We start from the raw sequence: 25034 nt of genomic DNA, 5'->3' as shown, positions 1-25034 counted from the left end.
TGGGCATTGGGGGGGAGGGTGCGAGTAGGGATTCATAACCAAATCCAGAGGCTGTTGGATATAGTTCCCATAGATCAAGACTGGCATGTATGGGGGAGAAACCTGCATGCCATAAAGTAACGTAGCAGAAGGTGCATTCTCTTTACATGCCAAGGGGTTTGATATATGGAATGGCAATATAGATGTTTGGGCTCCGGCTGCAGCCCAGGCTCTGGGACTCTCTCCCTCTTCCCCTCCCTCCCTCCCCCCAGTCCTTGTGGGTTCCAGAGCCTGGGATCCAGCTCAAGCCCATATGTCTACATTCCAGTTTTCTAACCCCACAGCTTGAGCCCTGCAAGTACAAGTCAGCTGACGTGAGACAACTTATTTTATTGCCATGTAGACAGATACTTAAAATGCATTCAATTGATTGCTGTATAGATTGGTTTTACACATCTGGTTCCAAGAACTTCAGTAGGGTCAGTAAATATTAATGTCCATTGGGATTAAATTTGGGCTCTATGTTGTAACCTGAGGTATGGTATTGTCAAAAGACATCAAATACAATCAACCCCGACTCTTCCATTTTGCCTGTCAATTACTCTGTGAGCATTCTTTTTTGTAATTTCTGTACATATATCTTATTTATTTCTTTATTAATTTATTACAAAGTGTTTGAAGCTCTCAATTGTCTATTGTAGCCTTATCTGAAATAAGAATCACTTAGAACTTGAATTCCAATGCAGATGGATTTTAAGCAGACCACTAGGTTTAGGGTGACCAGATAGCAACTGTGAAAAAATGGGACGGGGTGGGGGTAATAGGCGCGTATATAAGAAAAAGACCCAAAAAACGGGACTGTCCCTTTAAAAACGGGACATCTGGTCAGCCTAACTAGGTTGGTTGTAATTTTGATGATAAAAAAATGAATTTACTTGAAGTAATATGAGCTTCCTTCTCCCCTATCCCCTTCTGTTATGATCATCCTTGAACATTTATGGTACCATTCTGTAATCAAAATACAGATTTCCCTATCATGCCTAAAAGGGCTTTTTGTTGTTGTTGTTGTTGCTTAATCATGGCACCTAAAAGGATAGGTTTTAATTTATTCTCTGTATTTTGTATTTACAGATTGTCTCATGTACATTTTTTTTAATACAAGAGTATACCCCTATCAAATATCCCTTCCTTTTTTATAATAGAGATTCTAGATGATCTGCTGCTTTGGAATACAAATCTTTGTTGTCTTGTTATAACTGCATATTGTGCTTGTCTGTAGTGTTTTAATATTGAGAACAGACTCTGTCTAGCCAATCTTTTCTGCAGTATTTCAAAATCTGTCTCTCTCTATATCATCATCTTGTTTACTTCTTAGTAGTTGTTGTCATCTTTTCCTGTCACTGGTATTCCCTGGACTAGAAATCACATAACATTGTGTTTCCTCTCAGAATTTCTTGTCTGCAGATGTTGACCTAATATTGGAGGCCTTTACAAGGTATCTTCCTTATACATACTTTTTCCTGGAGCAAATCCAACAGTGTTCCGAAATTTCATGAATTTTATTCCAAATCCTCAGCAATAGCTTATCCAAACTTTTTGTTCCAACTAATGCTAAGAATATAAGGGAATGCTAGGAATATGATGCATCTGTCATTCATGAACTGGACTTCCACAAGGTTGAATCATGTTACATAATCATGTAGCATGATCCTCTTTTATTCCCTATCTGAGAGTGTCTGCACAGTATCCTTTGCTCACTCTGCAACCTTGGATAAATACTGCACAGGTCTCATTTGCTCTTTGTTTGATAACTGGGCTGTAGATTTTTAAGACCAGAAGGGACCATTAGATAGGGACCATTTGTAATATTTAAATCTGGACACTCCAGCCTGCCTCTCCCCTCCCCTCCAAGGTCCAACCCCATTTCGCTCCTCTTCTCTTCTTCCCCCTATCTCTGACTGCTCTCCCCCCCCCCCCATCTTCCTGTATCAAGAGGGACTCACCTGTGGAGCTGAGGCTGGGAGCTGCAGCCACCCGATGCAGGTAGGAGGCGACTCTGGCTGAGTAGAGGCTGGCGTGGGTGTTGACCCAGTGTCTCCCTGCCTCCACTGCCCGCAGTAACCAGATTTTTGGTGTCTGGTCAGTAGATCTGACTGGAATCCACCATTTCCCTTGATAGTGTGTGCCAGTGTTTAATCACCCCCACTGTTAAACTTTGTTTACTTATTTCTGAATTTGGATGCATACTGATCACAGTAACCTCGCAGAAAGCTGCACTTTTGGGGTGTGTGAAAGTTGTCTCTGACAAGTTTCTTGGCAGGGACAGGACACAATAGCATAGCCCCTACTCACATGAGAAGTAAAAAGACTGTGACACTAGGGCCTTAGTCTTTTTATTCCTGTTTTCCCAATTCAGTATTGCACTGTTGCAACAGTAGAAAGAAGGGGGGAGAATTCAAAGCTATTAAACAAATCAGTTCTTAATGATTTGGCATATTGTGAGTTAAATATTGCAACAGACTCTTTACAAAGGAGCCTCAATCTCTCTTGTCTGCCAATTTCTGGAAAGTGAGAGTACATTTAAAGCCTCTAATAAGCCCCTGCTGGGCGGAACAGTGTGTGGGAAGCCAGAACCCTAAACAGTGTAAATATGCCTTACAGAAGGTTTCCACTGTTCCTCATTCCTCCTCAGAAGAATCTAAATCTAATATGAGTTTAGGGTCTCCTATGACAACACCAGTATTCTGTTCCATAGATCTTCTGCCATGATTAAGTCTTAGTCAACAGTTGCCTCATGACTTTTAATTAGGTTGAAGTTGAATGCACTCTCCCCACTCCTGCCCCAGCAACTCTGTTTTTTTCTCCTCTGTTGAAAGACTGATGAAAAGAAGCTGAAGGCAACAACCTTACTGCTCAGCACTTCTTCCTAGCCATATTTCCTCAAGCCCTTTTAATGGCTAATCGCCCTTTGAGAACGCGTGTTTTACTTATCCCTCATTGCTTTCTGTCTCAGTGATGTAATTTTGTTTTACCTAAGCTTCCAGCTTTGTTGAATACTATTATTAACATGCATATGGTGAAGGCCAGCAGTGCTTGTAATGTTTGCTTTGTAATGTCATGAATAAGACTTCATTGTTCATGTTCTTTGAATAGGTTTTCTGAATAAAGGTACTTATTAACCTAACAACTTTCAAAATAGCTGTCTGGAGGCAATGGCAGAAACAACAGGAACAGCAACAGCCAAAACCACCACCCCAACAAAACACCAAACAAAAGTTGAAGAACGTTTGCCAGTCACGTAGTTTCCACATTGACAACACATAATTCATTTACTATTTTTTTTGGATGGGAGGGACTACAATATTGCCTATTTTATTGTGCATGCAGTTTCATCCTTGCCTTTCAGTAGCCCTTTTGTCTACACAGCAAATGAAACCAGACTTGTCAGCACACAGGTACACATGTATACAAGGAGAATAAGGCCATTGTCAAGAGCACGTGTTAATCGGCATGTAGGATAAGAATAACACAAGTTAATGGTGACCCCTGCCTTTATTGTGTAACAACCTCTGTCTCTCTCAAAAAACCCCAAACAAAATACCATCACCTTAATACAACTAAATGCAGAGATTATGTTTTGTTGGGAAACTAGATGGAGCTGGCTGTCAGTGTTGTTTCTGTATAAACATGTGTATGAAGAGATGTCCCTTGTCTGATCTCTGTGTGACACTTCTGAGAAATAAGGTTGTCTCAAGTCCCTGCTAGGTATCGTGCTTGCAAAAGACTGCATTTAAGCAGACCTGCTTTTCCGGTGATCATTGCTAAAGCATATTAGAACCAAGGTGAGGATATTTCAAAAATATACTCTACTCATTAAACTCTCAATGATTTGTACATAGGAGATTTTTTTTTTAATCACTCCTAGGGCCCTTTCCCTTCTACTACATAAGGGATATTTTCTGAAGTAACTTCCATCAACATGAAAGGGTTTCTGAACAAGGGGTTGTTGTGGCCAGCAAGAAAATAAAGTGTGTGTGTATAGGCGGGGAGATGGCATAATTATCTGGGAGAGGTGCAGAGCTCCCTACCACAGGCTTTAAGTGGATAGGGGCCACTGGGCATAGGTATAAAACGATGCAAGAGCCCTTGTTAAGTTCGAAAGAGTAGATGCCATTTTTAAAGACTGAAAATCTTTTAAATTAAATCTTTAAAAAACCTTAAAGAAACAGGCAAAGAGGCAATACTCTACTAAGTTTGCATAATTGTACATACTGTGCTTTTCATATATCTGGCACAGCAAATGAGACCACCCCAGATTATTTTTGCATCAGTGTCATCACATGTGAAGATTGCTTCCTTTGCTGACTGGAAAATGACAAGTTTACAGACTTGCTCCCTGCATATTTGAGTATAATTTTGGCCAGGCCAAATGACTTCTTGAACCTGTCAGCACACAACACAGGAGACTGGGATAACCATGGAAAGGATGGTGGAGGGCTATTGTTACATTATATCAGTCTTGATATACACTGAGAGCAAAAGAAATGATGACTGGCCAACCTACTCTTTATTGTTAACAACTTCAGAGACGGAGGGAAATGACTGAATGTTCAATGAAAGGAGCGAATTGAACCAAGTTTAGTGGTGATAGAAGAATATACCAATTGTGGCTGAACATTATTGCCTGTGGGTCACAAGTTTCTGCAGGTGTAATATTTCAAACCAAATGCTGATGACTAACATCCAGAAATAACTATATAACTCAGGGAGTTGGGAGGAAAAAAAGAAGGTCAAGGAAGAACAAAATGTTAATGTAGATTAAAAATAAATTACCTCTGTTGAGAAGTTAGTAGAGAAGATAATGTGGGTTTTTGACTGGGAGTTGATTTGGTCACTTAGGCTGATAAAACTGCTGTCATGATCTGAAAACAGCTAACAGAAATTGTGAAAACAGCAATGCTGAAAGGCCAATCTGGTGTCTATCTCTGATTGAGAATCCAAACATGGAATTTTATATAGGAGACAAAGTGTGTTAGGAAATTGCTAAGGCTTCAAGTGTTTATCAATAGGGTCTACCTACCACACCAAAAATGTATAATAATATACTAAAATAATTCTAGTTCAAAACACCCCTGAAAAGGACAGTTAAGGTGCATCACCCTTCTGTTTCTACCATATTTGTTGTAATCTCATGCAGTTTACACCAACCTATACTACATCCCCTTGTTGTAGTCAATACAATGAAAAATAAGGATTAAAAACTAATGTAGTCCTGCATTAGCATATGTTTGCTGATACTGTGAGATGATGTTAATTGAGTGACATGCCTTTTTTTATTTAAAAAAGGGGGAAACATTACAATCTCTGGGGTTATGGAGGGTGCTGTAATGTAGAGCATGCTAACCACTAATTAACATTCTGTACGGTTTTAAATAAAAGCTGATTATATGTGACAGTACTTTGAATGCAGACCCCTTGATAAGGAAATTGGATTACAATTTCTTCCTAATGTATTGATCTATGCTTAACATGCATTAATACAAATTAAGAAGTGTCAAAGTTAAGTTATTGCAAATTTTATTGTGAAACTGTTTGTCTCTCCTTGCTCAGAAGCACCTGTTAGTATTTTTGGAAGGATTAGAGGGCAAATTACAAAGATGCATAACAAATGATTTTTTGTTACCCCATACAAAGGTAAGCAAGGAATGAGTTCACTTGGGACTCAGTAAAGCTGGGTTATAAAAAGCAGTTAGTAGAGTCCTAAAACATGAGTCCGGAGGGAAAAGGAAGAGGAAAGGTTGCCCAGCCCACCTAAGCCTCAAAATCAGGAAGCAAGTGGAAACTTGGAGGATTATACTGCTTAAAGGCTCAATGAGTTGAACACTGCTAGCTTAAAGTTACTTCTGCTGGGAACAAATTATCTGTTGATTGCTGGAGATATATAGATAGAGAGATAGATCAGGCTGAAGAAGGCTCCAGTGGTAGCAGCCCCACATGCATTCAAAAACTATGAGTCAGAGCCAAAGAAGCATGAAATTAAAATAAATAAATCATGCTGGTTTTTGGTCTACCTTTGAACTTTTTTAGTAGACTAGGTTCACTGATATTGTTAGGATTCAAACCTAAAAGCACTCCACATGCAGAAGTAAATAAATAATTAAAAAAAAATCTATATGCAGAGAGCTTGCAGGATCAGCCTCTGAATTATCAAAGATGACGAATAAGTAAAGTAGTACAATGAGTGACGTTTTGTAACATATTGCATAATTAATTGTATATTGATACAATTTAAAAGGGGGCAGTTTTCTTTCTACAGTGAATTTGTTTAGCTGTTTCATTTAATAGCCAAAGTGGATCATTAGCTAACTGAACTTAAAGCAAATTAGCTCATTAAAATGGTATTTTCTTGAGCAAATCACTTTGTCAAGAAGTTTGAAAAATATGAAATTTGTTTTCTGTGTTTGTACCAAAGGTCAATAGGAACATTATACAAAGTGTACAAGCCAATATTCGTCACATGATAGCTTGTATCTGCAGTTATGGAAACCAAGTTTAGAACAAAAAATTGGATTCTATTGCTAAGCTTCTTGAATAATGTTTATTACTTTAAATTTAAGAGAGAAAAGGAAAAAATGTACATTTGCCAAATACTTGTTGTTTGATTCTGGCCAAATCATTTAATCTCTCTTGCTCAGTTTCTCCATCTTTCAAGTCAAATTGTAATACTTATGTACCTTACAGAGATGTCATGAAGATTAATTAGCTAATGTTTATGCAGCACATTGAACATGTGCCATGTATTTGCTAGATTAATATTGTATAGCATATATACTGGCATCATATTATTAGAAAGTCCTCAAAGTTGTCGTCTTCTGATCCAGCTGCCATCCCCCATTTTCCCTATATATTCTCTTTTTCTTGGGGGGAGAGGAAGAAGCAAGGAATTTGAGGCATGCAATTGTGTTAAATGACTCCCATGGCAATCTTAGATCAGTTGCCTTGTGAAAATATGTAATGACATAGTCTTAAGATTTAGGAGACCTCTGTGCTAACCTCTTGCTAGCATTGGTCAAGTTGACCATTTGTAAGTCCAGGAGGAGGAGTTGAGAGTAGAGGTTCTCTTGGACAACAGGAACGCTCCTGTGCAGATTTGATTGCTTTTTTGGGGGGGGGGCGGTTACGGGGGGAGGAGGTTGTGTGTATGTGGGTAATTGTAGGAGTATTTTGCTCTCTTTTCAAATAAAAATTGTAAAGTATAGAGTTCTCCGTGCTGGCATCAAAACCTTACAATCATGGACCCAAGGCCCCGTCCTGGTCTTAATTATATGAAGACATGTATTCATATTATATATTATTACCTGTAGTTCAGTTTCTTGTACAGAGTCAAAATGAGAAGAATGCTGACCCTTATGTTAACTGGAGAATTTGGCTGAGTTGTTAGTTTTGCATTGTTTTTCTTTCAGCCCTTTATCTTCAGGTGTTTTACCACAACGTGCTTTCATTATGATGTAATTGTTAAGTTTAGAATTGCTTCACTGCCAGACAACATTGAGTGAATTACCTTTATCAAAATATATCAAACAATGGATGTTTGGCAGACAAAACATGATGTACAATAATTTTGTCCCCAAGTATGTGCACTTCTGACTGAAGTTTTTTTTTCTCTTCACTCTATTTTGATGCTTGAAACAGTCTTTACTCTGTCCTACACCACCAGAGTCCAATTTATTTCTGACCCAGATGCTGCTATGACAGTACAGCAGATCTTGATGGCTGTACTGTGCTGTCACCACAAATACAGTTGTGAAACCACACTGCCCAATCACCACCTTCATGTGTTTTATTTCCAATTAATGTTTTAATTCCAACTAACGGTGCTGCCTTCAATAGTCCCTGGACATGGGCTCACCTATTGGCTGCAGTGATTTCAGGCACTGATGCTTATTTGTATTAAAAGAATGTGTAAAGGCCCCAGTGTGGGCCTCAATGTTAGGCAGTGTACAGACAATTAAGCAGAAGATCCAATCCCTACTCCTAGGAGTTTACAATTGTGAGTCATGTGTTACTTGGTACATCCTCCAGCCAAATGACCCCAGAGCACACTTTGGTGACTAGCAAGGACTAGATTTGCTTCTTGTTCTTTCCTTGGAGTAATTGTCTCTAGCCAGTCTTATTAGTTGCTTGCATTTATAAGTATTAAGTTCACTCATCAATTTTAAAATGTAAGGGGAGTAAAATGACTGGTAACTTGAAATGTCTTTACAAGACATGCATTGAAACTGATATTTGTATAGGAAAAATCCTCTGGCTACAGCATTTCAGTATGCTAAGTGATCTGATTAGATAGCTATGAACTCGAATAAAAGCTTTTTTTTTTTTTTAAACAAAACAAAACACACTTTAACACCACAATCCATCTAGTTTGCAAAAATATTACCAAAGTCTTACAAGCCTTTAAAACTACTCAACCTAGGGTGCATAAGACAAAATATGTTATGTGAGGTACACACAGATAGCTGGGAAATGGTTTTCCTGTATCATGAAAAAATGTATCATTTCAAAAATCTTCCTCTTCTGCCTGGGATAGTACTTAAACCTTTCAAACTATGTGTGTGTGTTTGGGGGGGGGGGGGATGTTTTTGTGGAAAAAAAAAACTAGAAAGAGAGAAGACTAGCCAGTAACCCAGTTGTTAGGGTACTCATATGAGATGTAGGAGATTGATTCAGAGCATGGGCTTGAACCTGGATTTCCCACATTGCCGATAAGTGCCCTAATCACCAAGTTATTGCCCGTTCTCGGGTTTTTGTCTGCCTGTCTCTCTCTCTGGTTTTGATCAGAAATTCCATCCTGGACCTAAGAAACCTTTCCCTACAAAAGTTTAGTCAAAACCAATATATTCCCTTTAAAAGATTTGGTTTCAATAAATTAAAATTTTCCAGTAAAAAAAACATTTTGTCAGAAAATTCCCAACCAGCTCTTGTTACATGTTTACTGACAACTGAAAATAAGTGGTTGCCTCACAGCTTCCATTTGCCAGTGATCATTGGGGGGCAAATCAAAGTAACATTTCTTTCCCAGAAACCATATCATTTTACTTTTGATTTTTTTCTACTGAGAAATGCAACTAAATTACTGTAACACTATTGTAGCACTGTTGATGTAATACAGTGGGTGCATAAATATTAAAGTCATGTGCAACTATCTGGCATGCTTCAGGCAAAACCTCTCAGGGAGCTTTTATAACAATAAAGAAAAATATTCAAAATTATATGCCCAATCATGAAAGATGTGGGCCATATCAACTGGAGTTTAAGGCTAATTAGTTTAGGAGTGCTTTTCAGTGTTATCATAGAAACATATACCTAGTAATAGCAGAGTAGCCTAGCAGTGGTTTAGTAGCTTTATTGAGCTTCACATTGCTCTACTCCCAGCAATACTATGGATCATGTCCAGGATTACCTTTTCTTCACTCATTACAAATGATACAATTTGCCTTATTAGCAGCATTGTAGCAATTTATATTTTATTACAGTGGTTGGCAACGTTCGGCACGCGGCTCACCAGGGTAAGCACCCTGGCGGGCCGGGCCAGTTTATTTACCTGCTGACGCGGAAGGTTTGGCCGATCACGGCCCCCACTGGCCACGGTTCGCCATCCCGGGCCAATGGGGGCGGCGGGAAGCCGCGGCCAGCACATCGCTCACCCGTGCCGCTTCTCGCCGCCCCCATTGGCCCGGGATGGCGAACCGCGGCCAGTGGGAGCTGCGATCGGCCGAACCTGCCGTGTCAGCAGGTAAATAAACTGGCCCGGCCCACCAAGGTGCTTACCCTGGCAAGCTGCGTGCCGAACGTTGCCGACCTCTGTTTTATTAAGTCATTGCTAAATTATATATTTTTAATAATAAAACCTTATGACAATTAAGAAGATCTTCTGCCTTTGTCAAATGTCCAAATGCTGAGTTGCATTTTGTTTGTTTTAGAAAGAAATTTGTGCACACCTTAGGAGTTTGTCCTAAGACAACATAAACCCTACTACAGGGTCCCAGTTCCAGAAGTCCATTAAGGAAAAAGTTATGGTGGCACAAAGTGGCTGCAACTGTTTTTGTCTGTTGTACTAGATAATTAGGGTTCCAAAGCTGCCTCCAAAGTGGTACATGCTGATTGTGGGGATGCTTGGTGTTGAACATCGATCTGTACCCCAAAATGTGGTCTTTGTGTAGGATTTCTGTGTAAGATTTCTGATGTGGTGTGTTGGAACATCAGGGGAGCAGACAGTTTCAGCACATTGCCCAGCAGTCACAAGGGTGTGATTGTAAACTATTAAGGCTGAATGAGTCTGACTGCCAAACAATGCAGCATAATCTTGGATGGCCTGGCTGGTCAACTGGGGAAAAACTGGTCAATGGAAAATGGTAGACTTCATCCTAGGACCTGCAACAAAGGCCCTTTGAGCAATATGGAAATTAGGTTTAGGCTTGCACAAGGAGGGTGAAAATGGATTTTCTCTGAAAGCAGGAAAACAAACTGGGGAACACACACACTCTGGTAGGCAAGCTGAATAGGTATACACTATGGGGTTATGTCAGCATAGTCTCTGTGGTGTTGACATACCCTCTGTCCTGAGTGAGGGGGGTGGGCCTTTAGTCTTGGGTCCCTCTCAGGACTCAGACTGAGTCCAGAACATCTGTGCTTGCTCAAAAAAATGTAGGTTAGGACTGGTCGGCTCTTTTCCTATTAACTCATGAGGGAGGCCCATCTAACTTAGCTTGTAGTGAAGTGTACAATTAGATGAGTCTAAATAGGTGTGTAGGCTTCTTGTAGTTATAAAATCTTTTTCTTCTCCAATACTTTATTCTATTTGCTAAATATACCTACTGTTTTAAGGCAGCAGTTTGTCACAGTATAGCACTATGAACAAGAACCCAAAGGAAGAAGAACAGGTGTCCAGTCATACCTATTCAGTAGGCATAGACAAGGTGTGGAACCCAGATCCTAGTGTACAAGTGGGAGAATTGCAAAATTTCACTCCAGATAGACCTAACACCAATCAAAGAGACCAAAAAGGGGGGTTTGGCGGCAGACAGCCCCATGACCATGACATTGACAAAGGCCAATGAGACAATGGAATGGGCTGATTCAGTGCATCCCCCTATTGAGCTTTCGTTGTAGGGTTTTGATAGTTCATGGACCTTAGAGCTAGCTATTAATATGCATTGGCAGACTGAGGCCCTGATCCTGTGAATGTGCTTAGCTTTACATGCTGAAGCTAGTCCCATGGATTTCAGCAGTACTACTCACTGTTTATAAAGTTCCGCAAAATTCTTATCAGGTTTGGGGCCAAAGCAAGCCTTTTCCAGTTCAATTGGTATAGATAAATGTTTTCTCACAAGTCCATCACTAAGTGGCAGTAATTTCAAGCAGGTACCGTGCTTTACATGCAATCTGGCAGTAAACATAGCCTGCAGGAAGGGAAGGGGAGAGGCAGGAGACAAACCCTGCCTCCTCTTCTTAGATCTGAATCTGACATCTTTACACACAATTCCATCCTGTCAGTCACTACAGTGTAGTTGCACTTTAAACAAGTGATTGGGTTCTATTAAAGATATGGAAAGGTATATAATTTTCCATTTTGAGTTATTGGCGAGCTCTTGGGATGGAAGAATGTGAGTTCTTTGCATGCATTTAAAAGTGGAAAGAAGGGAAGGGAAATTAAAAACAAGCAAGTGAAAGATCAGCAGATGTAATAGCAGCATCAAGAGTAATAAAAACTCTTACCAGAAAACGTCTATTGATTTTCCCCCCTTTTCCTGTAAAAACATCAAAATGCAGGAAATATATTCAGTGAACAAAATCTCAAGTAACATTGGCATTGCCAGTAGCTGGCACAGACCATGCAGTTTGCTTCATCTGGCTGTCTGACTCTTCCTTCCCTACCTACATGTTCTCATTCCATACACTCTTTAAAACTTCTTCCGCAGCAAAGACCTGTGTGAGGCAGTCAAGTACTGTCATGTGAATAGAGTCATCCTCTCATCTACATGCACAAAGTAGACTCTGCTCTTTTAATAAATCTTCATTCAATACAAAGTTGTTTCACCTAAAAAAAAGAAGATATTCTGAAATTATCCTAGAGGTGCTGAGATTGCAGCAAATCATTTCACTTCCCACATTTTGAGTGTGTGCTGTAAGATTCAGTGCCATGCAACCTTTGCAGGTACATTTCTGGTGTGTCTCATTAGTCCAGAATGATACATCTTCCCTTTCAAATTAATCTAATAGGAAAGAGGGCAGATGCACCCCTTTAATGCACCTAGGCTTAATACCTGTGTAATATATGCAATACAGATCTACTTGCGTAGCTTTATTGATAGTCCAAGTGTCCAGTGCCAATTACAGCCTTTTCTGACACCGAGTAAAGCTTCTAGGCTGTGGGAACGAGGAGAGCTACTTCTACAGCTTTCTATGGTGTGTGCATCCAATCACAGTGTATGATTTTCATTATTGAACATGATTATATGGTGGCGCCTGAGCCAGTACACTTTTTTGAATAGCAAGGAGGAGGGCTAATTACAGTTATAACTAGCCTATTCTAAGGGTACGTCTACACTACCCGCCGGATTGGCGGGTAGCGATTGATCTATCGGGGATTGATTTATTGCGTATCTTAGATCGATCCCTTCCCCCCCCCCCGGTGTAGACCAGGCCTAAGATGATTCCCTACTCAAAAGAGAGAGTGCTTAAAGCATCACTTTTAGTAGCTGGTGGTGTAGATAAATACCAATCTCTAACACAGAGTACCCATGAGTTTAATTCCCAGAGAATCATTTCATCGCTTTGTGGTCATAAGGCTGTGATGGCATGCATGCATGGTATCTTGATCTGTACCTGGTTTGCGCTTTACATAAATACCCACAAATATTTTGGATTTAGTTAAATATGTTCTTGTTGTCATCAATGAGAGCTTAATACCTGTTCCATAGAATTTACCTCTAAACTTGACAGACCCAGTTCTTGGGGCCTCTTCTGACATTGAGGTGGCTCACATAAGACTGAATTTCTCTAGTTTCAGGTGAACTGCATCAGTTCCTTTCTTAACCATTACATGGTGATTTTGATTTAAGGGGTGCTTTTGGTAGCACAGTCCTGTTTTTAATTACAGCATGCTCTGTCTGTCAGCTGCAATAGCTTGTAGGGTGGTGCAACTGGACTGTTTTCATTTGCAGTGAAATTATTTGGCTAGCATAGTTAGTTGAGTGGGACAGGAAGAATTAAAAGATGTTTAAGAGCATGCCAGGATGGGAAATGTAATCTGTTACATCATTTCACATAAACTGTTTTCTGATGCCTAAAAGAATGTTGTTCAGGTTTTAAAATAAACATATTAAAGTATATTGAGAGTGTGACATATCCGGGTCAACTAGACCAGCTGATGTCAGGGTCAACGTTAGGTAAGCAATATAGGGACTGCAAATCCAAAAGTAATGACAAAAATCTCTATTTGAGTATGGTAAGATAGGAGAGAATCACCACATTTTTTTTGCATACAAATGTTATTTTTACATTAAAGAAGAACATTGGAGCAATCTGCTGCTACTTTCCTTCCTGAAGTGAAGAACTCCATATCATATCATAAGATAGATCTATGGAGCAGAGTTCAAATCTGAATTCTGATCCAAATGTCCCCAAATTTAGATCTATGGAGCAGAGTTCAAATCTGAATTCTGATCCAAATGTTCCCAAATTTAGGAGTTTTCAGATTATGAGTTTTGGTTCAAGCCCATTGGAAAAAGAGGCCCATGTTGAGTAGTTTGGATCCACAGGGAGATGGATTACCTAAGCCAATGGGAGAATCCCTCCCGTTGGCGTAGGTAGCACCTTGGCAGAAGTGCTAAAGTGGCGCAGCTGCAGTGGAGCTGCTGTGTTTTAAGTGTAAACAAGCCCTGAGTTCTAAAAGGGATATGGTCAGTGACAAAAGATCTAGACTGACACGAGTAAATGTGAAAAAACAAAATCTATTTTTTTCCTTACGAGTATGGCATCATGTTTTCAGACACAGATAGGAAGAACAGATTTAGGCTTTGTCTACACTGGCACTTTTGTCATTAAAACTTTTGTTGCTCAGGGGTGTGAAAAAACACCCACCTGAATGCCATTGTAAAGTGTGCAGTGTAGACAATAGCCTTAGTTCGTACCTATAAAGGCTTGGTTTCAAAAAGGCTACTTCAGAAAGGCTTTCAGATACTGAGGCCCTTACCAACAGAGTGATGGGGTTCTCATCCCAAACATTCCCCAAAGTGCTCACATATCTTACTACATGGGTTTACATACTGTTAGAAAAGTCCATGTGCAAATTTCTAGAGAGAGGGTTTCCTTGTTTTAGGGAAATAGCAAAATTCAGAACTAAACTCTGTTTTTCTCTGAATTCGCAAGACAATTATGAAACAATTATTGTCATAAAAACTCCTCCTAAGTTTCATCCTTGGCAGCTCTCACACACATCTTTTGACTTTAAAACAGCTTGTGTTCTCAATTATAAATAGTCCATCTTTTCTCAAAGTCTTTCTCTTCTAGTTTTAGAGGGCCATGATTTTAAAACCACCATCTAGTTCACTAACCCATCACAAACCACTCGTTAGGAACCTGATACAACATCCATTGTTGTTGATAGACTATCAGGTAGCTGAGTAACAAAACCAAGCAAAATAACAAATCCACGGTATGAAAGGCTAAGATTTGCCCCAAGTCCACTTATAGAGAAATAAATGTGTGAATCTTACATTAAAGTAACACTGAGCATATATACTGAGGTCTAAAATTAATAATATACTGTACAGTAATAGAAAATACTATGTATGTACTTGAGTTGCAGTGGTTCTTTTGTAGTAAAATCTCATTGTGAATGTTACATTAAATATTGTGTGTTTTTCTTTATGTGGTCCTCTTTTATTGATTAATGGTCCCCCTTACTAAGTTCTTCTTTTCATTATAGTATCCTCCACTTACTTTGCTCAAGCTAATTCATCACTTTAGGTGTGAATATAGCAACCTGTTTTAAATTAATCTCAACAGATGAGTGCCCGTTTGCTTATTGAGAAGATCTTGTGCTATGCAGTCCTAGGAACAGATAAACATTTCTTCACTTTAAAAAAAAAAAGTTAATTTACAAAAGTAAAATTAGTAACCTAGAGCATTTGATGACGAGCAAGGACACTAACTTGAACTTGACAAATCTATTAATCATACTGCAAGCAGAATAAATACTGTGCAATGGAGAATATTGCTAGTACAACAGCAAAGGGTAATTTTTCTCTCAGTGTAAAAAATGAGACTCCTGAGTGTATTTAGAGAAACCATGACCTGTTTATTTTAGGTCTCTCCAGGTGCTTGAACAGAGAAGGCATTAAGTCTTTTATCCTTTCTGTGTTTACTCAGCTATTGGAGTTACCTAATGAATTTAAAGTAAGTATTGATAGGACATTTTAAAATTCACACTTAGAGCCTTATGCAACAAAGGCAAATTAAACTATCAGTGATAGTGGAGTCTGAGGTTCCAACAAATTATTTTCTTGATCAAGAATATACAAATACAGGGCCAGACCCAAAGCTAGTGTAAATTGTCTTCAAATGGAGCTAATGCCAATTTACACCAGATGAGTTTCTGGCCTTTCCTCTGTAAAGCTATCAGATAAGAGCCAAATGTGGATCTCAAGGCAGCAGTACATTGCTCACTTTTTCAGGTGTTGCAAAACAAATGAAAATGCAGAAGTCGAAATGTATAGGTGTGTTTTATAAGCTGATTTGAAATGGTGAAAATTGTCTGTTTACTCTCAAAAAATATATATTTACAGCTTGTCAGAAGACATAGCAGCTTCTGGGGCAATTAAGTGGTCCATATGTGGAGAAAGTTCAGGACAGACTTGCAATATCTAACCAGATGAATTTCCATGGGGTTTCAGTGAGAGACTTGCCTGAATGACTGTTAAAATGTTGGTGATTTTCTAGATTTGAATCAGAAACAAATTAACTGAAGAAGACTTCAGAGAACATGTTCTGAATATGCAATATGAAAATTTATGGAAGTCTGATCCTGCAGCCTTTAGTCACATCAGTAGCCCAAGGCAACGTGAATGATTCATATGAGTAAAATCCACAGCATGAGGTCTACATGCTGAAGTTACCTCTCTCCCTGCCAACCCAGTAACCTCCAGGTTGCCAACCATCAAGAATAAGATATTACTTATAAATATGATTGATCTGGTTTTGTAAATGTGAGATTACAATGGTTGAATTCAGATCTTTCCAGTAACGCTTGGATTTTACTTTATTTTGAGACTATTTCGTTTGCCTTATGTATAAAAGGAAAATGATGATAGTAGATACTTAAGAAATTGGAAGACTCTGAAATAGAGGAATTGAACCATCTAGTCCAGAGGTTCCCAAAGTGGGCGATACCGCCCCCTGGGGGGCGCTGGAACGATCCAGGGGGGCAGTAGTAGCCTCGGGTGCAATTGGGGGGCGTTGAATAAAAATAAGGGGGCGGTGGAAGCATAAAGAAAGAATATAAGAAAATTTTGAAAAACCGTTCGTACATGTTTCATCTGTTGTGTAACAGAGTTAAAGTTGTAGTGATTACTTTATTTTCCAAATAAATTCACAAATTATAACCGATCAGGTGTCAAGTCCGCCAACAGCTCTTAACAAGCAAGTGTTGGCAGGCGAGCGTGTCGCGCATTGTCGGGAAGTCCAGCATGCATCGGCAGGAATATGTGCGTGTAATGACTTGTTTACAATCCGATATTATAAATAGGCGACATGTATGAAATCTAATTTAGATTGTTTCTTAATTGTGTAAAAAGCAGTTAACAATAGTGCAATAAGTATTTAAAATGTTTTATTCATATTCAATACCTTCGATCTTTATGGATTACGGATCACATACAAAGCAAATTGTATTATTGTTGTTTCAATAAAACAGCAATTTACACGTGAGTATTTTTATACATTTTCTTACATATCTACCGGACGTTTCTGTGTCTCTAGTTCTTACTAATAATAAAATCGTAGCAGGCTTGTGTCGGTACAGTACTATTTGAAGTGTACAGTCAATATATTTGTCATATTTTTTATTAAAATATTAACGAAAACGGGAATGAAATCGTAAAAAAACTGTTAACTATTAACATTTATTTATATCTATTGAATCATCTGTGTTAATTGGTAAATAAGGCATGTGTTAATAAGGAACAATTATTTAAATAAGGGCAAACTAAATTAAAACTATTAACTGATTTTTAATTGCATATTGATTATTTTTAATTAATTATTTCTTGATAAATTTAGTTTGATATTTGACAGTTTAATATCAAATACATATATCTAATGCTGAGCAAAGAACAAAACCCAGTTTATTAGTTTCATTAGTATTTTAGTTTGGTTGTCTTTTGCCATCTTACGCAAAAACCACTGTATACCTGATGTCGTGGGCGATATTCTAATAACACATCTTTCTTTACTATATTGTAGGACGTAGGTAGAAATATAGATACATAAAAGAACACAAATTTGTCACTGCATCTTTCTGTTTGTTCGCTTAAAGAAGGTAGATTTCCAGGGGGGCGCTGAGTAATTTTTTTTCTGAAAAGGGGGGCGCTGAGTAATTTTTTTTCTGAAAAGGGGGCGGTAGGCCAAATAAGTTTGGGAACCTCTGATCTAGTCTTATGTTCTGCTCCCGCCTATTGCTAGCATGAGTTGCTTTAGTGGAAGATGCAAAATCCTCCAATAATGCACCAACTCAGTTGTGCACTGCTATACATGAAGAGGGAAAATTCCTTCCTTACTCCTGGAGATGTCTTGTCTAAGGCCTGAAGCATGATGTTTAATCACCCTATTTTAACTTGCACAATTAGAAATGTTATCAGTGGTCATAAAATTATCTAGCCCTTTTAAAAAATCAGCTACACTCCTGTAGTAGAGAATTCCACAGGGTAACTATACTCAGAATAAAAAAAGTAGTTCCTTTTGCTTATTATACCTTTTATTTTATTAAGGGGTCCTCTTGTTCTTGTATGATAATATGGGAAAAAGGGATTAACAGACTACTGTTCACTACACATTTTATTTTATAATTTTGAATAAATCAATCACATCACCTTTAACTATCCTCCGTTCTCCAGACCTTTTGGTTTGGTAATTACCTGAGTGAGCAATCTAAGTAAATAATTACCTTTAGGCATATTTTTCTATGCAAAGGCTTCTATTGTCTAATATGTGAAGGTTTACATCTGCGTAGGTACCAGCATGCCTGTGTCACAGAGGTCACTCACCTCACATGGTGTCTCCTCCTGGCAGCTCTGGAGATTAGCTCTTGCCAGGCACTGCCCTCCTCTGAAGGTGTCTCCAGAGCTGGTGCTAGGCATAAGCAGACTAATCAATTGATAAGGGCCCTGAGCAGCACAAGCGGCCCCCTCCCCCTATTAATTATTAGTATGTGTTGGGTGTGGGGGCATATTCCTGCTTAGGATCCCCAATGGGATAGCACCAACACTGGATGTTTCTACCTGTCATCTCTTTCACCCTGTGACCCCTCTCACTCCCAGAACTGCAGCTTCCTCTTCATGACTTAGCCCTCCAACCAGATCACTAAGGTCCTCCCCTTCTAGGGAAGTCAAAGTCCTCCTGGACCAGCTGTCCAGCTGGCGTCTCCAACACCCTGTGCCACTTCCTAGTGACTGATAGGGGAGCACAGGCCCTCCCTCTACCTTGGGTTCCAGCCAAGGTCTGTACAGACCTACCCTAGCAGCTGTTTCCCTGGGCTTCTTCCTACCTCTCTGGCTTCCCCCGTCTCTCGGTTTGCCAGCCCAAACTTCCTCCTCCCAGGAAGTGACTGTAGACTACTTCCTTGCAGCCCCTGGTCTTTAAACGGGCCCATCCTGTTCCTGCCCAGCTGTGCCCATTTCCAATTGGTGGCTTGCTCCCTGTCTCCTCTTTCTAGTGTAGCCTGGACAGTTAATTGGCCTGCCTAGCCACTTTAACCCTTCCAGGCCTTCGGTGGGATGGGCACCCTATCACAGCCTGATATATAGACAGTCTTATATGTTTATTTTAAGATTGCTATGTAGTAGTTAACACTTAGCAATTGACTGAACTGACTGTAGAAATGCAGTCAGGAAGGGAAGAGGGTGGTCTTTGAAGAGACTACTCTTGAGAACCTCAGACTGCACAAAGCTTGCTTTTTATGACTCTTGGGAAGCTGGTATCCCTTTCTCTTTCCTCATCACCTTGGGTCTCTAGCTGCTCTGTGATAGGAAAGGATGATAAATCATCCTTTATCCTGTCTCTTCTTCTTCTTTTTTAGCCTTAGTTCTGTCTATATGGGGTCAGCTCTTCAGGTCCTTCTCCATTTGAGTCTTTCCTGAATCAGTTCCTCAAAAATTCTGCAGCTAATCAAATCCTTTAGCATGATACCCATTCATCTAGTTTTGGGACTTCCAACCCTCCTCTTACTTCCCATTTCTAAGCTTAACATCCTGTTTCCTACATATTCTTCCAGTCCCCTTTTCATGTGATCAAACCATCTAAGCCTGGATTCCCTCAGCTTTTCTATGATTGGTTTCTCTTCATGCTTTCCCTAATTTGTTTATTTGAACATGGTTCCTCATTGTAATGCCAAGCATACATCTTAACATTTTCACTTAAATTGTGTTCAAGATATTCTCTTGTCTCTTCCTCAGTCCCCAGCATTTGGAGTCATACAAAAGTGCAGGCCTAATTACCATCTTGTAGATCTCACTTTTCAATTTGGTAGGCATCCTCCTATCGCAGATCGCTCCAATCACTTCTGTCCATTAAGTCCATGCCTTATTGCTGAGTTCAATTGTCCTGTTCTATCAAAGCTAAGTGCTTGAACTTCTGTACTTTTGGTAGGGACTGGCCTCCCAGATTTATGGTCTCATTGTCTTCCTGCAAGGTATCATCAAATCAATGGATAATATGCTCTGTTTTATTTCTGCTGATTTTCATGCTGTTTCTTTCAAGTACAAATCTCCATCTCTCTAAATCTTCTTCCACTTCCCCTTTACTCTCCTCCATGAGCACTTAATTATCTGCATTATTAGCATGCACCAGTCTGCCATTCTCAGGATATTTTCTGTAAGTGCATCAAGCACAACATGAACAAAAAGGACCTTAGTGCTGAGCCATGGTGTACCCTGACTCTTACTAGAACCTGTTCAGTTTCTCCACATGGCCTTCTAACTGTGGTGACAAGCATCCTCATATGTCTCCTGGATGGGTCTGATACAGTCTTCAGGTATCTGTCTCATTCTCATATGCCGTCAGATGACTTTTCTTGGAACAAGTTCATAAGCCTTCTCAAGATCAATGAATACTATGTGCAGGGTTCTCTTCTTTTCTCTATATTTTCCACAAGGAATCTTAATGCAAAGATGCCATCCATTGTTGACTTGCTTGGCATGAACCCAAACTAATTGTCACTGACCTTTACTTCTCTTTGTTGTTTCATATCAATAACTTTCTCCAAGATCTACATCATGCGGCTCATGAGTTTAGTGCGACAAGAGTTGCCATAGTCTTGTATATCTTCTTTTGTCTTAAATATCAGTGCTAATGTGCTCTTTCTCAAGGCATCAGGCATTTTCTCAGTCCATCTGATGCAATTAAACAGTTCTCAATATATTCACACCTGTTTGCCACAGGCACTTCCATACTTCTGCTGACATGCCATCAGGACCAAGAGATGTCTTATTTTTCATGTTGTTCAATGCTTCTGCAACTACTTCTTATAGGACTGGGGCCACCAGAACCTGGTTTGGTTTTATCATATGGCATGGTTTTCTTAGATTATCTTAATTCATAAACCATTTAAAGTAATTTCTTTACTATTTCTTAATCTGATTCTCATTGATTAACATATTTCCTCTTGTATCTGTAATAACTTTGATCTCACCGATGCCTTTTTAGTTCTCTTATTACAGATCTTTGCCAGTCTGTATATTTTTTCTCAACCGCCTTTGTTTCAAGACAGACACACAAGCCCTCCAGGGGCTTAATCTTAGTGGCTGCCACCTCTTAATTTGCTATCTTTTTGTCTTATTTATGCTCCAGAAAATCTTGTTGTTGAAACATCACTTGCCAAGGTTTAAAACACTTTTTTTTCCCCTTCACCTCCTCTCAAACTTTCCCATGGAGGTTTTTGTTTCACCAAGCCGGATCTTTGCATTCCTTAATTTTGCTTGTAATAGATTTGTATTTTCTGTTAACACTTCTAAAAAGATCTTCTTCAACACTTTTGTTTTAAACTTCTTTCTAACTTTAAGTTTCCACCACTTAGTTTTGTGTACTTATTGGTCCATTTTTTCCTCATGTATGATACATATTCACAGTCAAGGCCCAGCATTCTGTGTTGAGTTGCAGTGCTTTCACCTGGATTACCTTACAGTTTCTGATGTTCTTCAGCTCAGCTTGATTTATCAGGAAGTAATCTTTCAGAACCTTGATACTGCCACTCTGATAGGTAAACAAAAGTTCTTCCTTTTTGGTGAAAAAAATATATTAATGACTATCAACTCATGTCTGGGAATAGAACATAAGAATGGCCCTAGTAGGTCAGACCAAAAGTCCATCTAGTCCCATATCCTGTCTTCTGACTGTGGTCAATGCCAGGTGCCCCAGAGGGAATGAACAGAACTGGTAATCGTCAAGTGATCCATCCACTGTCGCCCATTCCCAGCTTCTGGCAAACAGTGTCTAGGGACACTATTCCTGCCCATCCTAGCTAATAGCCATTGATGGACCTATCCTCCATGAATTTATCTAGTTCTTTTTTGAACCCTGTTATGGTCTTGGCCTTCATAACAGCCTCTGGCAAGGAGTTCCTGTGCATTGTGTGAAGAAATACTTCCTTTTATTTGTTTTAAACCTGCTGCCTGTTAATTTCATTTGGTGACCCCTAGTTCTTGTGTTAAGAGAAGTAGTAAACAACACTTCCTTATCTACTTTCTCTACTTCAGTCATAATTTTGTAGACCTCAATCATATCTCCCCTTAGTCGTCTCTTTTCCAAGCTGAAAAGTTCCAGTCTTATTAATCTCTCCTCATACGGAAGCCGTTCCATACCCCTCATCATTTTTGTTGCCCTGTTCTGAACCTTTTCCAATTCCAATATATCTTTTTTGAGATGGGGCGACCATACTTTAAAATAGTTTCCTATTCCTTGTTCCTGTGTCCATATCCATGGCTGCCATGGTACCTTTTGAATCATTTACCATCTCTCCCCACACACCATTAGGATTGGTTCCAGTGATGATTTTTTCATTCTGTACTACTTTCTCTAAAAGTGTCAATTTCCCCTCAGAATTCCTCTTTTTCTTGTTTATCCTTTTTCTTTTATCCTGTCTAATCTGTAGTATCTGCAACTCATTCCCTCCCGTCCCCCATCCCCCCGGTTACAGGGAAAGAAATTGTGTATTGTAATAAAACTATACTCAAAACTGTGGGAACAACAATTCTATTCTTTTTTAACAGATTTGTGGTTATCTCCAGACATTCTTTTTGTTGTGTTGACTTATGGAAAAATAATAAAATATAACTAAAAAAAGTGGTTTCAGTTCTGTGGTTACAATTGACCTTCTTTGCAGATTAACTGTACTTTACATGTGGTTTTGATTAAGAACATCTACAAATAAAATGAAGATTTATTTCAACTAAACTAAACTAATTTGTCCCCATGGTCTGCACAAGTCCCTGCCTCTGAACTGCAGTTCAGTAACACTTGCATTTTCATAGGGGCACCTTCTGTGGAGCACATGGGATGAAAACATGGGGTGATCATTTTTTACATTTAACCGCAACAAGCAGTGGACACATGCAATTTCACAGGGGATATGACAGCTGTCCCAGAAATTACTGCAAACAGAACTCTGAAATACATTGACAGCACATCTCTGTTTCCTTGGGAGAGTAAGTGGCCACAGTGACAGCTTCTAAGAGCTCCTGTTTTTGTATACCACAGCATATATTTAGCATAGTCCTTTTAGATATTGTCCATGCTAGTCTAAGTTACATATGTGGGCAAAGGGAGGGAAAATATCTTCTGGCTGAGGATCTGGACTTCAGTGGTCCTCAGCGGATAATACAATGATGTTATGATTATGTATCACATGCTACCAGTCCATTTCCATAGTTGTTTTCTCAGTGCTGAAAAGCAGCCAACCAGCAGGTTTTGGTGTTATAACTGTTAACTCAAAAGGGCCTGATTGGCCGTTTCTTATTAGGGCAAAACTCTTTTTGACTTAATTGAGAATTGTCTGTAAGATAAGTACAATTCTTCCCAAAGTGGACAAGTCTATATTCTTTCCATGCAATGTAGTGTCAGGCTACTACCCTAGCCATGCATCATAAGCACGTTGAAACTGGGCACCCTGAGGCTTAGCAAGAGTGTCTTGGTCCGGAGCCTTATTGCCTTAAAATAACCACCTAACTTCATCCTACACATTTTCATTGTACTTTTTAGATTTTAATGTATTTTTAAGTAGTGTAGCTTGGTTTATGCCATTTTATGAAGCAGTGCTCCATAGTGTCATTATAGGTTTAGGTTTTAAGTGCTGTTGGGATGCAATTCCCTTCCCACCCCTATTTTAAAAAAAATAAATTGGAATCATGTCTTAATCTGCAGATTCACAAGGATATCTGCTGACATTTCCAGGCTCGTGGTATCAGACAAATATGAAAAAATGGTTGTGTAACATTGGTGGTATTTTGATCTATGGCAGAGCTGGTTAGGGAATGTTTTTCCTGTCCCTTTAATATTTCTGAGATCAAATATGGTACTTAATCTGTGAAATAGCACATTAAAATTAGCAATTGACCTGAACCAAACATTCCCAAACTTTGGGAAGTTTAAATTCCAGGTCTGGATCCAGATTTTACAGTTTATGGCATTTATGGCCAATGTAAAATCACCATAGCTATTTCTTGAGATTGAGCAATGATTTATGAATTTGGTAATCCTTTTGCTTTGATCATTTCCTATATCATGGTTTATGGTTTGTGTGAGGGATCACAATATTCTTTGCCTGGTGTGTTTTGCCCATTAATATGGGATATATATTGCATTTTTCTTACTCTAATCTCATTTGGGTCTAATTTTATGGTGTTTCTTAGGCACCTATCATTGTGGTGTCTCACTGCCGATTTCTGACATCTTTTCTTCAGTTTGGTCATGTTCTTCATTATTACTTGGGTTGAGTAGTGTTTTGTGACACAGGTTCTTGAATTTTTTTTTTCAGACTGGGACTGCAATTCACCGTTGTGGAGATGCCAGGATTCTGACAGGAAATGCTGATGGTAGGAAGGCAGTTATGCTGAGAAGCTTTACAGGAATCAATTCCCACCCACTCATCCCACAATAATGAGTGTAAAATGCAGACCCATAATAGTATGTATGTACTGTGGCTATTCTGCAAAAATGACTATATAAAAACAAGATCTTCTAAGACAGAAAATCAGTTTCCTGCATGTATGCTAACGCTTGCCTGCTTTCCTTAGTGGCAAAAATATGTTTGTATCACTTTTTGCACCTGTTAGTTCAACTGAGCTAATGCAGAGATGAGTGAGTGAGTTAGTTAGATTCCCTGCCTTCTCAAATGTCGATAATAGAATTATTAAATAAGTTCCAATTGTAGGACCAAATTTTGCCCTTCTGTAAATCAGAGCAAAATCTGGCTTCCAGGCTCTCTGTTACTAATGATGTGTGAGAAGGAAGGAGCCCAGCTTGACTTTCAGATCTCAAGGCGAGTTTGCAAGCCTGATAGAAAACTCATAGTCGTTCTTTAAAACTAAGCAAAATGGATCTGAGGTCATTGTGATGCAATAAACTTGGATCACCACAATCATAGTTTTAGGGTCACTTTTCAGATCAGAGCGCCTGTAGCACATCTGTATCTACTAATGCAAAACAATTATTCTTAAGGCTACTGTTTGCTTGCCATTCTCCTTTCCTTACATCAACTTTTTATTTTTATTTTTTTTTATTTGACA

This window comes from Chrysemys picta, chromosome 2, assembly GCF_011386835.1.
Source record: "Chrysemys picta bellii isolate R12L10 chromosome 2, ASM1138683v2, whole genome shotgun sequence".
Classification (NCBI taxonomy): Eukaryota; Metazoa; Chordata; order Testudines; family Emydidae; genus Chrysemys; species Chrysemys picta.
Note: the sequence above shows the minus strand (reverse complement) of the source record.